The sequence below is a fragment of the Mercenaria mercenaria genome, chromosome 2, assembly GCF_021730395.1.
Source record: "Mercenaria mercenaria strain notata chromosome 2, MADL_Memer_1, whole genome shotgun sequence".
NCBI lineage: Eukaryota > Metazoa > Mollusca > Bivalvia > Venerida > Veneridae > Mercenaria > Mercenaria mercenaria.
In genome coordinates, this window is record NC_069362.1 from 107,704,045 (window position 1) to 107,718,650 (window position 14,606).

A 14,606-nucleotide genomic window follows, 5' to 3' on the forward strand; every position below is an offset into this window, starting at 1 on the left:
TCTTGTATGAGAATCCTGATCTTGCCATTAATTAAAAGCACAAAACATGCACGCAATTTATAAAATAGCCACCCAAATTTTGCTCATAGGGGAAGTGCAATATTGCGACTCGCTACATGTAAGACCGCCCGTGCCCAAAATTTTCGCATCTAAGTGTACCTTGCTACCTAATCAAACTCTGTACTTCACCCGATTTACATTCGGAACATTTTCACGTGTTTCGGACTTTATCGTATGCTTAACATGGGACTTTTTGAACCGTCCAAATACGGAAAAATACAGGTTTTTGTATGCACCTGCGTCCAGTAAGGTAATATATTGTACGGTCACGTGTTGCAAATGAACGTTCACGATTGGATAGATAAAAAAAGATACAGAATAATTCAAATTATTGAACACTAGGTATTTATTCTGGCTTGCGAGTTCGGCCGCAAACCATTCTGGTTTTAGACTGATTCTGTGTTTAGTCATCTTGAAGTCGACTACTTCAGGGTTCGTCGGATTTAAATAGTTACAAACATTCGGAGTATAAATAGAAAACATTGACGACATCCCAACCGAGAGCTATGTCGTCTACGGATGCTTTTACACAATGTTTTCGGTTCTATGCGACCTGTTTTGTTTTGATCATAAGATGCCATACTTGCAGTCTTTAATAAAGTTCCTTGTTTCCTTTTTAATTAAAGGAAACTTAATTGCTTTCAATCAAGGGGTATCAATTCTTACTCATTTTTTTCCTCCTATTATGTCTAGATATTTAGCTTGATAGGTTTGACCATTCCGTGAGTTTGCAGTTCATCCAAAAATAATAATAATAATAATAAAATGTAACTAGAGGAACTGCTAGGAGTGGTCACCATTTTTTTCCGTGTTTAGAATTTAAGTAATTTCTGTAGAATTCTGGCACCAACTCAAACCTATTCAGAATATGTACTATGAAAAAGGTAAAATGGCCAAAACATTTACGTCAAACAATATCATGAAGTCCCTGGTACCCAGCTAAGAAACTGAAATACCACGAATATGAAACAAGAGCTGTCACAGGAGACAGTGCGCTCGACTATTTCGATGCTGGGTAGTGGAACTGGGCACATCTGAGGAAACTAGAGCTGTCACTGGAGTGTTTAATGACTCCATTTGTGGATGAAGATATTGCACAATAGCCTGAGTCTATGTCAAAAATATCAACTTAAAGTAATAAGAGAGGTAAAGATAAAATGTATCAAAACACTATATAAGAATATCCTAAGCAAAAAGGGGCATAATTCATTAAATATTGGTGCCAGAGTTATGCAGCTTGTGTCATATAGTGTGGGTGATGATGTTGAACAACTGTTTTAAGTTTGAATCAAATCCATTTAGTAATAACAGAGATAGAGTGAAAGTGCATCAAAACTTTAACCTGAAAATCTAAGTGAAAAGGGGGGATAATTCATGAAATATTGGTGCCAGAGTTATGGCCCTTATGTCAGATGATGTGGATGATGATGAGGAATAAGTATTTCAAGTTTGAATCAAATCCATCAAGTAATTACAGAGATAAGTTGGAAAAAGAGAAAGTGTAAAAAAACTTTAACCAAGGTGGGGACGCGGAAAGACGCCGACGCCGGGGCGAGTAGGATAGCTCTCCTAATACTTCGTATAGTCGAGCTAAAAATGCTTTAAATAAACTTACACGTAAGTCAGATTACTGTGGAAATGAAAAAAAAACCCACTTTTTGATCAATAAAATCTGTATAAAAATCCTTTGGAAGCAAAGAATGCAACAAAGAATAATAGCAGACTCGGTTTGTTTAAGTCTGTTCATGAGAGGTAATGAAATATGCAACACCTCTCACGCGCCTAGCACCGGCTTTGGTGGAACTCTATTACATATATTATATATATTATATATATTATGTTAAATGGACTCTATGATCCCAAAGGACCAGAAAATATAACAATACTGAATCCAAGTCATTCCTTCGAAAACTTTGTCTTCTCGTACGAGTGATCAAGATTTATAAATTACTTATGAATATGACATCACCTTTGAACACAATATTTTACGATTTCTAAACGGATGTCATTTTAAAAGAATGTACTAAAGATTGAAATAAAGTAATTTCTTACCTTAAATAATGTCAGGAAAATAATTCTTGATCACAAATTTAATGAATAACAAAGCTTAAGTTAAAAAGTCATATAACTGTATAAGTGGTGATGGCAAGTTCCATGTCAAGGTCTCATGGATATAAATATTGAATGTGGTGTAAGCGATCTATTGTATGTGCTACAAAGGGGTAATTGAATTCTATGTACAGTCAATGGCCATATTATAAACACAGGCAATCGGATTTTCATAATGCATTGCCTTCGGTCATCTTACAATAGTGTAGTGCTAAACAAATGAATAAAATTACTTAATAATACTTTAATGCTCTTTGGAATACACACATTTCAATAACATCCATACAAAGGATAGAAAAGGGTATTGTACTATTAACTGTCAAAACCTGTCATATTTATAAGGGCAATTAGCTGCTTCATTTTTTTCAAACTCCAATGCATTGATTTCCCTTGCCGCTTTGCCAAACACAACATTCACGTGACCACGGTTCATCACGTGATGATCGGTTTAAAAATAAACATCTACATCTCCGGAGATACTAATAAACTTTGATAATGTGGCAGTTGAGTCCAATAAGTCCGGGGATGTTCAAGGATAATCCGCCATAGATCTATTGCAAAGCAATTATTGGATTTACCTGTATTGGACAATAAACAGTGTCGATTGTATTCAGGTCAACTGCCACATTATCAAAGTTTATTAGTACTCCCAACAATCAATTGCTGATTATAACTGGGAGGTCAAACTTCTATATAAACTTCTATATTAATAATGATATACCAAACTTTTGACAATAACGTACCTTGGCCATCAGGAAAATATTCAAAAGCCTCCATCTGCTTCTGCTTGGGTCAATGGCATCGTTATAACCGTGAACCGCGTCAAAGATTAATTCGGCACACTCGTTTGTTCACTTTCAGTTTCGTTTCAGAATACTTACCAGTCGTGTAAATAAATAATTTTTTTCATTCAGAATCATTTTTTTAATATGGAACATTCTCCTGTGCTAAAAGAAGTGTAAACTTCGAAAACACTGGGGGAAAAATAACTAAATAATTATATAACTAAAAGTCCTCTTAGCTGAATTTTAGATAAAAACATTGTTTGCAGCGATCAATGAGCGAAGCGGAAAGGGAGATCACTGCGTTGGATTTTAGATTTATTCAAGAACTAGGCCCATATAGGCATCAGCCTTGTAAAGGCAACATTTACATGCAAATACATGTACTAAAACAAAACGCATACATGTAAAAAATACATAGCAGATACTGTATCTTACTGTAGGTATTTAACGGAAGATATATGCATATCTGACGTAAATCAATAATTTCTGACTAGCACCAGATTAACAGATTCACTGAGTAACATACATAACTTTTTGTGTAAATAATGCCAACTTCAGGAGAAGGGTTTCATCACAACTTTGAAACAAACATTGAAAATTATTATCATTTGAAATCCGGTGATGAGTTTGTATTTTTTAGTCATATGATTGCCTCCCTTCGACACATAGTAGTGACGTCACTATTCAAGGCGATTACCGCGCTAAAGAAGAAACTGTTAAATTAAATGAATTAAAAACATTTTTAGGTTAGAGACCACCAATTGTTTTTCCATAGACTTACATTGTAACATTATGGCGTGTACGACCTTCCATACTTCGAAACATGTATATCTAATTACAAGTTTTTCAAGAACTATCTTAGTTCTACCAAAATATCGGACGAAAAACATATGAATAGTGATACTTTATGTAAGTAATTTTCGTGTGAATGAGATGACCCCCTGTTTACATCATTGACATGGCGGGAGAAATTCGTATGATAAAACTTTTTTTCAATACACATAAAATGTAGCACATTTTGTCAAAATGTATAATAAAATACTGTAAATGCAGTGAAAAAATATCAATTTTGAAAAAAAATAATCACTTCCTGGGTTTGTTTACATGACTGACCAGTCAGAACGCACAGACGTTACCTTATTCCCAGGTATACACTTACCTCTTTCCCAGTAAGTTCCCTGTACTTTTTGAATTGGTGGTCTCTGACCTATAGATGAATGTTTCGGATCACATTTTCCAATTTTACAGTGATATTGTGAAACATGATCCAATACCAAATGTCTTACAAAGTTTCATCAAGAAATGTTCAGTTTTAAGAAAGATATGGACAGTTTACTGAGGTCACCCCCTGTCGATTTATATGGCCAGACTCAGTTCCTGTCGTCATCAGATTGCAATTTTTCGTGAAAATTTCAGTTATCTGCATTTGATTTGACTTGGAAGCTGAAATACGATTCATTCCGTAAAAAATACTGATAAGGTCTAATAATTTTGATCATTCTCTAACATTACAGTGATAAAAATGATCCTTTTTGACCTACAAACTCAGATAAAAATGGGCACACCTGTTAAAAAAAAAAAAGAGGCCAAAATTTAAAAAAGAAACCAAATTTCACGCTCATTTTTGCACTAAAACGTCTTTCAACATCATTTACAACAGATTTGTGGCCATTTACATTACCTGTGATGGCTTCCGACGAAAGTAATGTTTTAGCTCTATTATAGGTTTGAGACCACCAATTGTTTTCCCATAGACTTACATTGTAACATTATGGCGTGTACGGCCTTCCATACATCGAAACATGTATATCTAATTACAAGTTTTTCAAGAACTATCTTAGTTCTACCAAAATATCGGACGAAAAACATATGAATAGTGATACTTGATGTAAGTAATTTTCGTGTGAATGAGATGACCCCCTGTTTACATCACTGACATGGCGGGAGAAATTCGTATGATAAACCTTTTTTTCAATACACATAAAATGTAGCACATTTTGTCAAAATGTATAATAAAATACTATAAATACACTGAAAAAAATATCAATTTTGAAAAAATAATCACTTCCTGGGTTTGTTTACATGACTGACCAGTCAGAACGCATACACGTTACCTTATTCCCAGGTATACACTTACCTCATTCCCAGTAAGTTCCCTGTACTTTTTTGAATTGGTGGTCTCTGACCTTTAAACATTTTTATATACAAAATTTCAAGCCTTTTCACAAGCTTTCCTAGGCTAACTGCTAAATCACCGGCTGTTTCAAGCTTTTTCACAAGCTTACCGATGCTAACTGCTTAGTCACCAGCTGTTTCAAGCTTTTTCCCAAGCTTTCTGATGCTAACCGCTTAGTAACCAGCTGTTTCAAGCTTTTTCACAAGCTTTCTGATGCTATCTGCTTAGTCACCAGCTGTTTCAAGCTTTTCACCAGTTTTCCAATGCTAACTTCTTAGTCACCAGCTGTTTCAAACGTTTTCACAAGCTTTCCGATGCTAACTGCTGTTTCAACTTTTTCACAAGCTTTCCAATGCTAACTGCTACATCACCAGCTGTTTCAAGCCTTTTCACAAGCTTTCCAATGCTAACTGCTATGTCATTTAGTGTTATGTCATCAGCTGTTTCACGGTTTTCCACATGCTATTCAATGCAAACTGGTCAGCCAGTGTGATATTACCAACTATTTTATTCTTGATTATAAACCATTCGATGCTGACTAGATATTAAAGTTAAACCACAGCCACTTCATAAATTTTCGCAAGCTACTTGATGCAAACCCGTCATTTATTTAGTGTCACATCTCGAGCGATTTTATGCTTTTCCAGAAGTTATCCATTTGATAACTTGCCGGCTTTTCAACGCAACTCAACTTTCAACAAACCATATACCGTGTTGTTATACATTGGTGCCATTGAATATGACTATATAATGAATGATGTAAGACATTTGTTATGTGTAAATACTCTTAAGCTATAGGGGAAATATAGATAATTAATATAATGAGAATAATGAGAATAAAAATGAAGACTAAAACAAGAAAATCAAATTTTTAACAAATAATCCCCGCAATCCGACTAAAGTTACATTTCACCATCTGTGATTCATGTGAGAAAGTTGTACGTGTGTGGAGAAGAGAAAGAGTTAGTGCTTGTCTGGATTCAAGAAAAATAAGTAGGCTAACCACCATTACACTACTGATACATACTGAATCTATATATATATAACTGAAAAGATACTCATATTATATTTATTCACACTTATAATCAGAGTAATATATATCTGAAATTTAAAGATTTGACAGGTTTAAAAAATGATATACATTAAAACTAAAAATAGATAAATACAACCCAATCTGTCTGTATGCAAAATTAATTATCTAGTACGTTAAATCAAATGCATGACACATATATCAATTCAAATACTTTTTTTTAATTTCTCCTTTGTTTATTACGAATACAGCGCTTTGTTGCGAAAAGTAATCTGAAATTTAAAGTTACTGTAGTTTATATCTGTTTAAAATATGAACAAGAGCCGTCCATAAGCCAGTCAATGCTCGACTATTCGAATTGTTGTCCCAGAAGCAGGAATATTTCCCTAAATGCTAAGAACTCTACAGAGCTTCAATCTAGTGTCTGCATTAGTTTAAGAGATAGTAATTTTCATGCAAAACTTTAACAAGAAGTTTTAAGTCCGACAAGGGGCACAGTTTGGCCAAAATGCATATCAGATTGACGCTGTCACCTAGTTTATAACCCCGAAGATACATGTGAAGTTTAATTCAATATCTGTTTTGGAGATAGTAACTTGCATGCAAAACTTTAACAAATATTTTATAAGTCCAAAAGGGGGCTTAATTTGGCCAAAATACAAGTCAGAAGTATGGGACTTGACCCAGTGAGGTTGTAAATTTTCACAAAATCATCACCTAGTTTATAACCCCGAAGATACATGTGAAGTTTAATTCAATATCTGTTTTGGAGATAGTAACTTGCATGCAAAACTTTAACAAATATTTTATAAGTCCAAAAGGGGGCTTAATTTGGCCAAAATACAAGTCAAAAGTATGGGACTTGACCCAGTGAGGTTGTAAATTTTCACAAAATCATATGCCTTTAAGTAATAGCTATGTTTACTTGCATGCCAAATTTTAACCAGGGTATTCTAAGTCCAAAAAGGGTAAAAATTTGGCCAAAATGCACGTCAGAGTTATGGGAATTGATGCTATCACCTTGATTTATAGCCCCGAAGACACATGTGAAGTTTCAATTCAGTATCTGCATTAGTTTCGGAGACAGAAACTGGCACGCAAAACATTAACCAAGACTTTTAAAGTCCAAAAGGGGGCATAATTTGGCCAAAATACAAGTCAGAGTTATAGAACTTGACCCAGTGAGGTTGTAAATTGACTAAAAAAACAACGAAAAAACAAGTTTCAAAGCTATATGCCTTTAAATCATAGCCATATGTACTTGCATGCAAAATTATAACCAAGGTGTGACGCACGGCGCCGACGTCAAGGTGAGTAAAATAGTTAGACTATTTCTCAAATAGTCGAGCTAAAAATGTGGGTAAAAACCTTGAATACATTGTCTAAAATTTTGACAATAATGTATCTAGCATTAGGAAAAAATATATCATTGCTGTTTCCTCTTGTACCGGTATAGAAGATTACGCGATCAAGTTGAAGTGATAAGTATTAACAAGGCATCTGCGTGATTAAGGTAACGAATGATGTAGTGAAGTTAAAAATGTCGTATCCTTACGGAATAATGACAAATAAAAGTATATAAATAAAATGAAATTTAATAGTAATTCAATGTGTCCATGTCAGAATGGAAATAAGTCGATCATGTTCGTCAGTGACTGTCAGCCGAATTCGTCACAAGTTTCCATCCGGTTGCAATCTGGAATTAGAAGAACTGAACAGTTAGATTTGTATCTATGTATTACCTGTCCGGTTAGTTCAGGACTTTGAACAGAGATGTTGGAACTTCAATCCAAGGGCGATGCAAGTTTTGACAGAATCTGTTTTTATCATATAGTTATGAATATTCAGTATTTCACTAAAGAATACAAACCATATATTCAACTCCAAATATTTTTTTTCAATCGGAAATGACGTAAAGATGGCGTCTCGACGTTCAATGCATTAAAAAGTTCGCCGTTTCAAACGAGTTGTCAGTCTTATTCATCTAAACTTATATCAAATTTTGCGTCATGTAACACTGGAAATAGGAACATGTATCTAATAGAAGAGTCGTTAAAACAGTACCTTGATCTGCAATGGTGCATTCGACTCTTGCGATATTGCCAGGCCGGATAACACCCGATCGAGCGCCTCGTGCAATCCGGCCCTGGCAAAAATCTAATAGAGTCGAGTACAACATTGTAGATCAAGGTACTGTTATAATAACCTGATTATTTCTAACCCTTCACATCTGCATCATGAGGTTAAGTTATTACATGTATGTGGAAGATATTTATCGGTCCAGCAATATTGCTTAGGAAAACTGACTTAGACACATAAATGAAATAATGTTAAAATCATTACGTCAACCACTAATCAAACGAGCTAATGCATTAAAATCAAGAAAATATAATCAGTGTAGGGGAAATGCATGAATTTTTGTGTTTTATTATCTGCAGAATGCCGAGGGATTGGTTGGGGCCCGTGCCCTTTTAAAATAACAGGAAACTAACATGCGTTAGCGTTAGTGTAAAACGCTAAATGCAATAACGTTTAGTTTCTTTCAGACCTATTTTTAATTATGCAGTGTAGGGTCGAAAATACACCCGTGCTTCGTCATAGATTGCACATATAAAAAGATGCGTTAGCACACGCACGTGATCCTCGTGTTAAACTCTTGTTTATTCCACTGTAAAACAAGAGCTGTCTGTTAACAGCGCCCTGGCCTATTCGAAGAACTGATGAAAGCATGAAGTCAAAATATTACCTGAGATTTTGAGACAAAAGAAGAAAATAGATAAGACAAACAATGTGCCTATGTATAAATTTAAGTCTTGCACTTTATGGGCGACCATGATGGTGAGCAAGTGTTCTCAAGTTTCAAAGCCAAATATCAAACAAAGACAAAATATGAAATGGTTTCCGAAACTTAACTAATTTCTATGTCAAAAACAGGCCATAACTGAGCTAAAGTCCTTGTCCTAGTTATGTAGTTATGCCTGCTATGATGGTGGTCAAAATTTCAACGCCATAAGACAAACAGGTTCGGCAAAATATGGACTGGTATGGAAAATTTTTACTCACTTCCAAGTCCAAAAAGGGCCATAATTCAGCCAAAATAGTTGCCAGGGTTATGTACTCTTGCCTACTGATCGAAATCATGACGATAAACAAGTGTTCATAGTTTCAAAGCTACATGTCAGATAGTTTTGACAAAACGTTGACTTGTACGAAAACCGAGCCAATTTCCAAGTCTAAACAGGGACATGATTCAGCCAAAATACTTGACAGATGAAAATCATGATGAAGTGTTCAAAGTTTCAAAGCTACATGTCAAATAGCATTTTTTTACAAAACATGGACTTGTACGAAATCTGAGCCTATCTCCACGTCGACAAAGCCATAACTCAGCCAAAATACTTGTTATGTACTCTTGGTTGAGACTGTTATAATAAACAAGTGTTCCAAGTTCGAAGTAAATATCTTTGATGGTATATAAGATATTACTTTTATATAAATTAACCAATGCCGACGCCGACGCCGACGCCGACGCCGGAGTGAGTAGTATAGCTTTCCATATTCGAATAGTCGAGCTAAAATACCTCTTGAAAACGACAATATCTGATATAGCAGTTTTAATCTAGAATGAAAACTGGTTTGAGACAAAGTAATGTAATTATAAACTACTTCAAAGAAAATTAAAGCTATACTAGTACCTTTGTTTTACATTAATCTGTCAGCTGCGTCATTTCTTAGCTGTGAAGACGTGGAAATCTGCACACAAAAATGATTTTACATTGATATCTTATTCTATAATTTAAATGATCTTATTTTATTAAAAAATTCAATATGTATCTCGTAATACACGTGAACGAACAATTTGTTTTTGTTTTTGCCGGGCTTAACGCCGCACTGGCACAATTATAGTCATAAGACGACTTTTCAGCTTTGATGGCGGAGAAAGATACCAGGTACCCTTCCGTTAATTATTTCACCACTGGCGGGCACCTTGGTGGAACCACAGACCTTCCGAAAGCCAGCTTGGATAGCTTCCTCACATGCAGAATTCACCGCCTCGAGATGGGCTCGAACCCACATCGGTGAGGGGCAAGTGATTCAAAGTAAGTGGGTTCACGCAGCCACGGAGGCCCCGCGGACGAACAAGGACAAAGGTCAACATACAGCAGTTCCCCAATTCACAGCAACTGAGCGAGGACGGGTGCATTTTAAAACAGTCTGCTAATGTTAAACCACATTTTTATATCAGTCTATCAGAGATTATATATAAATAAGCGAAACTAAATAAGTGCACGAAATTTTCGAGATATGTGTACCAAGTCGCACAGGGGAGACAATCTGTGTTTTATCCAAAAAAAAAAGTTATACCTCGAAGTGATCAGTATCGCCTATTAATCTGTCAGCAGCATCATTTTGCAGTATTGAAGGTCTGGAAGGCTAGAAGAAATGAAAAGTTTTACATCATTTTATCACGTTTGACGTCGCGGGAGTGTAATAAAGCCATTAAATAACAAGAGGACCATGATGGTCCTGAATCGCTCACCTGTCCCCACACGACCCAGTTTTAAACTGAGTATGACTTCGTTTTTTCTATAATTTGACACTGTGACCTAGTTTTTGAGCTCATGTGACCCAGTGTTGAACCTAGATATCATCAAGATAAAAATTCTAACCAATTTTCATGAAGATCCATTGATAAATATGGCCTCTAGAGAGGTCACAAGGTTTTTTATTATTTGACCTGACCTAGTTATTGACGGCACGTGACCCAGTTTCGAACTTGACCTAGATATCATCAAGATGAACATTCAGACCAACTTTCATACAGATCCAATGAAAAATATGGCCCCTAGAGAGGTCACAAGGTTTTTTATTATTTGACCTACTGACCTAGTTATTGATAACACGTGACCAAGTTTCGAACTTGACCTAGATATCATCAAGATGAACATTCTGACTTACTTACATGAAAATCAATTGCAAAGTATGGCCTCTAGAGAGGTCACAAGGTTTTTCTGTTTTTAGACCTACTGACCTAGTTTTTGACCACAGTTGACCCAGTTTCAAACTTGATCTAGATATCATCAAGATAAACATTCTGACTTACTTTCATGAAGATCCATTGAAAAGTATGGCCTCTAGAGAGGTCACAAGGTTTTTCTATTATTAGACCTATGACCTAGATTTTGACCGCTGTTGACCCAGTTTCAAACATGATCTAGATATCATCAAGATGAATATTCAGACCAACTTTCATACAGATCCCATGAAAAATATGGCCTTTAGAGAGGTCACAAGATTTTTTTTGTTATTTGACCTACTGACCTAGTTATTAAAGGCACGTAACCCAGTTTCAAACTTGATCTAGATATCATCAAGATGAACATTCTGAATTATTTTCATGAAGATCCATTTACAAGTATGGCCTCTAGAGAGGTCACAATGTTTTTCAATTTTTAGACCTACTGACCCAGTTTTTGACCGCAGTTGACCCAGTTTTGAACTTGACCTAGATATCATCAAGATAAACATTCTGACGAACTTTCATAAAGATCCCAGAAAAATATGGCCTATAGAGAGGTCACAAGGTTTTTTTTTGTTATTTGACCTACTGACCTAGTTTTTAATGGCATGTGACCCAGTTTCAAACCAGACCTAAATATTATCAATATGAACATTTTGACTAATTTTTATGAAGATCCATTCAAAAGTATGGCCTCTAGAGAGGTCACAAGGTTTTCCTATTTTTAGACCTACTGACCTAGTTTTTGACCGCAGTTGACCCAGTTTCGAACTTGACCTAGATATCATCAAGATGAACATTCTGACCAACTTTCATAAAGATCCCACAAAAATGTGACCTCTAGAGTGGTCACAAGCAAAAGTTTACGCACGCACGGACGCACGGTCGCACGGACGGACGACGGACGCTGCGCGATCACAAAAGCTCACCTTGTCACTAGGTGACAGGTGAGCTTAAAACGATAATACACTAGTGTAATAAAGCTTTGACGTCGACGTCGTTTATAGTATAGGAAACGTTGGTCAAACTGACTTGTTTATACAGTAAAAGAGTAGAATTGTTTATGTTTCGGCAGGAAAGGCTAAAATGTGCTAAAAAGAATATTACATTTGTGACTTTCCACATTGAATTTATTAAACTCGTTGAATAAAATTGATAAAATGCTCGGCAGAGCCTCGCATTTTATCATTTTATTCAACTCGTTTAATAAATTCAGTATGAAAAGACACTCATGTAATATCCTCTATATGTCTCATAGTATACGTGCACAAGGGGAAGCACTAGACGTCAAACAAAACATCAGGTAATATTAAGTAATGATGTCATCGGTATGAAAAATCTCTTCTTGTTTCCGTCGTATAACGAATCAAACGTAAATAGGGTCTGAATTACAGCAAAGTCGTCACTTTATTAAAACGTCGGAATTAGTCTACATATGGCTAATATGAACCTGCATTTTACCCGGACCCATTCTACACTTGCTTTGTAGCATTCATGTTTTTCTATTTGATTTGCAAAGCTACTTTGCAGAGAACAATGTAGATAATAACGTAGAAGAGAAGGCAACTGAAAATTAGTAAGGCTTTTGCATTCCGTATACTTCTTCTCCAGTAACCTCATATCAGTATGAACAGTTTTTTTGTAAAGTTACTGCGTTTGACAAGTTTATTGTCTCGGAAAAAGGGAGATAAATCGGAAATAGTCTCGAAGAATTTTTAGTTCTTCTTGCCGTTGCCACCATTCATCTTTCACTTCTCAGTACTTAGATGCATCGGGAGGGGCACAGTCCGTTAAAACATTTTTAATAAATACGTAAACCATAAAATTTTCATGTCAGTCATTAATATAAAGAAGCGCAGTTTTCTCCCATCTTGTACATTATATTTACGTAAGGGAGACAATCTACATTTGTCAAAAACAAGTCATACCTCGTTTGGAGTACTTTCCCCTATCAACCTGTCAGCAGCAGCATTTTGAATTATTGAAGGTCTGGAAGGCTGCAAAGAATTGAAAAGTGTTACATCAATATGTGCACACGAAGAAGCTCTAGACATCAAACACCAAGCAAGATTTAATACTGGTGTTTTATAGAGATAAAACTATACTGCTTTCATCACATGTCCGAATAAAGCGTATGTAGCACTGGCTTCAGGCCAGAAAGAAAAAAAAAACACTGTACATGTGATACCCAACCCCTAGGTATACTATATGAATAATGGTTATGAACGAGAAATTTAATGTACTAAACCATTTCAATCGCTCGTTTTTGACCCGAAACGAGCAATTTGGTAAATAGGTACAACGCATATTGAACAAGTTGTAATTTATCTTCCATCGTGCACCAGTCATATAATCTCAATATTTTACATCGTAGAGATACTTCGCATATTAATGGCAGCGTCCTGGACCAGCAGAAATATCTAAATTTGTCTTACGTACGACTTAAAAATGTACTACATGCGCGGATCCAGAGGGGGGGGGGGGGGGTCTTAAACGCTCCAAAAATGACCCAGATTGCAGGAAATTAAGCTGTGAATTTCAAAATATTCCGGGGGTATACCATCGGATACAGTTAGTATTTCCTACGTAGACCTTAATATCTCCTACATAGGAGTTAGTTTTTCCTACGTAGGACAAACTATCTCCTACGTACGTTTGCTAATGAACGTGTTTCCCCTCACTGCCCCCTGTCATTATCACAAGTTTATTTCATAGGAAGGAAGATAAATCGGAAATCAAGGCTGTTAACTATAAACTTGTTCATATCAGTCTAACATTATAAAGATGATATGTTTAGACAAGCGAAACTAAATAAGCGCACAATTTTCTTTGATCCCATAGGGTAGTCCAAAATATTAGACGTGTACATGCTCATTTTACCTTCAACATTCATTATTTTATTATTTTACATTTTATTTTCAATCTGCATTGTAACGTCTAAAAGGGCCCTAATCAGTAGAATGTAGCATTTTCTCACACGAAAAATATACGATATACGCAGGTTTAGACAGTCCAGCCTACCGTTATTTATCATATTCTAGTAATATATCGTTTAAATTTACCTTTAAAAGCCCTCATATCCAATATATGTCAATTGTGTACAGTTTTCAATACACATTCCGCCATTTTTCAAGCATATTCAGCAGGTTATAATATATTTAGAATCGACTCAGACGAAAACAATTTTCCACGTGAACTATTTGCCAATTGATCCAGAGGGAAAATATTTCGTCTAAAATTGATTCTCAAAATAAACTGTGTTTACACAACATTCGGAATAGACCGGCAATGTTGCACACCATAATACAGATACACGGCAATACATACAGTGGAAAGAAACAACTCGATATTTATATATGAAAAGTAACTTTTATTTTATAATTATTCACATGTGCAGTTGAAAAAAGGATTATTTTCGGTGTAAGT

At 35.5% G+C, this 14,606-nt stretch overlaps 1 protein-coding gene and 1 long non-coding RNA gene across 2 annotated transcripts in view; both read right to left on the reverse strand.

Annotated features, from left to right (window-relative positions):
• LOC123562961 (uncharacterized) overlaps nucleotides 1-2,221 on the reverse strand; it is a 30,248-nt gene extending 28,027 nt beyond the window's left edge. Inside the window, exon 1 of the mRNA XM_045355540.2 lies at nucleotides 2,113-2,221. The gene's annotated coding sequence lies outside the window, so the exon portion shown is untranslated. The remainder of the gene's footprint in view (nucleotides 1-2,112) is intronic.
• A 3,585-nt stretch (nucleotides 2,222-5,806) lies between these two features.
• On the reverse strand, nucleotides 5,807-14,343 carry LOC123562962 (uncharacterized). The gene is made up of 5 exons (XR_006688690.2): nucleotides 14,243-14,343; nucleotides 13,109-13,177; nucleotides 10,526-10,594; nucleotides 9,856-9,913; nucleotides 5,807-7,856 (listed from the first exon to the last, which is right to left on the reverse strand). It is a non-coding gene; the product is annotated as an uncharacterized LOC123562962 (long non-coding RNA).
• Nucleotides 14,344-14,606: the final 263 nt, after the last annotated feature.